At 33.3% G+C, this 3,837-nt stretch overlaps 1 protein-coding gene across 1 annotated transcript in view; it reads left to right on the forward strand.

The window, feature by feature from the left end:
- The window catches only part of LOC106878285 (aspartyl/asparaginyl beta-hydroxylase), an 89,350-nt gene that overhangs the window by 51,642 nt on the left and 33,871 nt on the right, over positions 1-3,837 (forward strand). The window lies entirely within an intron of this gene.

The raw sequence follows: 3,837 nt of genomic DNA on the forward strand, positions 1-3,837 counted from the left end.
ATATATGCAGGGGTTGGACAAAATAATGGAAACACCTGGCATCATATATATACACACACACACACACACATATATATATACACACACACACACACATGTTTATATTGTATGTAGATGTCAGATTGATTGAGTCATTAGAGTGTAGGATAGATTGCTTTGTAGTAACCATTCTGTAACTGACACTAAGGTTGACTTTGCCTTTTGTCCCTTTCCAGTGGATAAATAATATACCAGTCTTGAAATGGGGTTGGTTCTTCTATCTCTCTCTCTCTGTCTCTCTGTCTCTCTGTCTGTCTAACTTTCTCCAGGAAGAAATTGGCTGTGGTCACACCTAGAGAGGGATGGGATCCACCAGACCTAAAAGTACTCAAGACATACTGCATATAACAATAACACTCTTATTGTTCAATGTAAGATTTGAGAAACCAAAGCAAGTCATATATATTTGTGTGTGTGTGTGATTTTATATATATATATATATGTATCTGAGTTTGTATATGATTTTGTGTGTGTGTGTGTAAAATCAATACTGATATAGGGTGAAATTAATAATTAACAACTAATAATTTCACCAAGTAGTTCGGTATGTTAAAAGAACCATTATCGGTAAACTTATACAAAAATTTCATAATTATAAGCATAATTATAATTAGGGTTCAGCAAAATTGCTTCACCATATACCGAAATTTAGAAATAGTTAAATACTATTCCACTACCATAATATATCTCCCAGACAGCAATACTCCCAACTCACGCAGGCAAAGAGAAAAAATGGATATTAGCTGTTCAATGGCGCTTGGTCGAATACATATCTTAATTATTAGCACTCTCAGATTTATAATTGAAATACTATACTGAAGAAGGAAATAAGTGAGTAATGTGTCTTGCAACTCTTTAATCCAGAAATGCGTATATAGTTAATCAAAGCCGGGTGGGTTCGTTATTTTTTCTCTTTGCCTGCATGAGTTGGGAGTATTACTGTCTGGGAGATATATTATGGTAGCGGAATAGTATTTAACTGCTATTTCTAAATTTCAGTATGTGGTGAAGCAATTTTGCTGAACCCTAATTATAATTATGCTTATAATTATAAAATTTTTGTATATATATATATATGGCTTGTGCGGGTGGCACATAAAAGACACCATTTCGAGCGTGGCCGTTGCCAGTATCGCCTGACTGGCCTTCGTGCGGGTGACATGTAAAAGCACCTACTACACTCTCTGAGTGGTTGGCGTTAGGAAGGGCATCCAGCTGTAGAAACTCTGCCAAATTTAGATTGGAGCCTGGTGTTGCCATCCGGTTTCACCAGTCCTCAGTCAAATCGTCCAACCCATGCTAGCATGGAAAGCAGACGTTAAACGATGATGATGATATATATATATATATGTGTATATATGTGTGTATATGTATTATATTGGTTAAGTCAGTCTCTTACTACTCTGTGTTTCACCTGTGAGTGCCCAGGGTCCTCAAGCAAGTTCTGAAGACCATGTGCACCTACAGATGCAACTCAGAATAGCAAGATATAACTTGATAAAAATTAAATATATCATTAATCTCTACTATAATTTTGTTACACTTTTTTCTGACAGTCAGTACTAAATGTGTGTGTGTGTGTCTATATATATATATATATATATATATATATATATATATATACGTGCACACACACATATTAAAACTTCTAATGATAAGCAGTATAAATTATAGCCTTTGTTATGGGATTCATAATCTAAGATATGCAGACAATCATAAACAAATGTGTTTTTTTTTTAATCCTTCACGGAAAGAAAAGCAGGAATCAGCCTGACCAATTTTTATGCTAATTGCATTCTTCATTAAAGACCACATACTCATTTCATCTGTCTATGAAAAGGTATATAGTTGTTACCTTTATATGGTTTTTATATAATATGACTTTGGTAAATTGCTGAATCCAGTTTGCATAATGAATTTTTTTAGTAACATAGTTAATTGATTAATCATCTACTAAGCAGCATATATTGTCATAAAGCTGAAATGTATAGAAAGTTATATCCAATGATAACCAATACAAATTTCAGTCATTGATTTGATGTATGAGCTACTAAACATGGATAAATGTAAATAAGTGTATTTACTTTTCTGTGGACAGAAAAAGTGGGGTTTGCTCAAATTAGTGTCATCATGCATATGTATATATATTGTATAATAATAAGTTCTTCTACACATTCAAGATCCTACACATTGAAGTTATATCCTTTATGTCATCTGCATAGTTCACAAATATTAATGACAAAATACACACCTTGAGCAGGCACATTTCTAGCCTACCATATCAGAGAAACATTTTATAAAATGTTACCAATCAAATGAACCCAGCAACTGATAAGCGAACAACAGTTGCCCTTACAAGCAAGTTTAACCTCTCCACACTACAAAAGAAAAGGCAAGAACCAACACATCTTGCTGCCACCATTGTCATTGCAAGCACTGCCATCAGAACACAAGTCATTGCTCTAGCAATTCTGCCAATCCACTGCCCTGAACTGGTAATTTATTTATCAATTCTGACTAGATGAAAAGCAAAGTTGACCTTGATGAATTTTGAACACAAGACACAGAGCCAGAACCGATACCACCAGTTCTATTCTGTCTAATGGACTAACGACTCAGCCTATTCACTGTCTTTGTTAATTTATAAAAAAAAAGCAAAACACTTGAAACACCAAAAACACCACTTTGAAATATCCTGGGTCCTTTGAAATTTTCTTCCATCTTTTTATACTGTATTGATATTACTGGAGTATCCTGGGCTTTTATCACACTATGACAGTATTAAGTAGTTCAAGACATTTTTTTTCCTGATAGAGGATGCCAGTCTTACACAAGCTTTTCATTTTATTTTTGTTTTATTCATTGGAGGTTTTGAGTTTGTCTTTGCAAACTAATGGAACACTCCTCAGTTAAGCAGTGCTCTCACCATTCACATCAGTAACAAGTATGTACTTCTCTTTAGTAAATAGATTTACAGATGAACAAGGTAGACTTAGCATTGTTTTGCCGAAGCCTGGATATAAAACATCAATCCATCATTCCATAAGCTAAAATACTAAAATCTCAACCAGTGAAGATTCTACTATATATCTACTGTGAAATTATAAAATATGTTTCCATTTATTTCTAAAATTGTTCAGCCCTTGCCTATTTCTAATCAGTTGTTTGAGAAAGGACCTCTCACTCACAATGTCTTCTTTATATTCTGGTGAGGAAGTCTGCGGTAGATTTTTGTCATTCCTTTTCTTGCAATATTAAAAGGTCTATAGGTCAGTGAGAAAACCAGCTGAATTGGTTATATTAGTGATAATAATGATTTTGATGATTTCAAACTTTGGCACAGGTAACTAATCTGTAGAGGAAGAGATACAATCAACAGAATTGATTAGTAATACTTATTTTATTAATCCTCAGAGAAATAAAAAGACAGTCAGACTCAAGATTTGCATTCAGAACTTAAAGAAATACAACTAAGTACCACAGGCCATTTTTTGTTTGCCATTCCACTGCCTTTAATTCTAATAATAATGGTAATAATGATTATAATAAATCAGCTACAAGAAAGACTGCAAGGAAGTAAAGTTATCACACAGATTTCATTTCCACTGTATGTATACCTGTGTTTAGGGAGAATGAGTGTGTGTGTGTAATCCCTGTTTTTCTCCAAATGATTTCCAACAGAAACCATCCAATTTCTTTACTGCTGATCAATTACAATCATAATAACTTTATGAAGCAATATACTCCAAATGCATATATATATATATATATATATATATATATATATATATATATATA

Source organism: Octopus bimaculoides, chromosome 3, assembly GCF_001194135.2.
Source record: "Octopus bimaculoides isolate UCB-OBI-ISO-001 chromosome 3, ASM119413v2, whole genome shotgun sequence".
Lineage (NCBI taxonomy): Eukaryota > Metazoa > Mollusca > Cephalopoda > Octopoda > Octopodidae > Octopus > Octopus bimaculoides.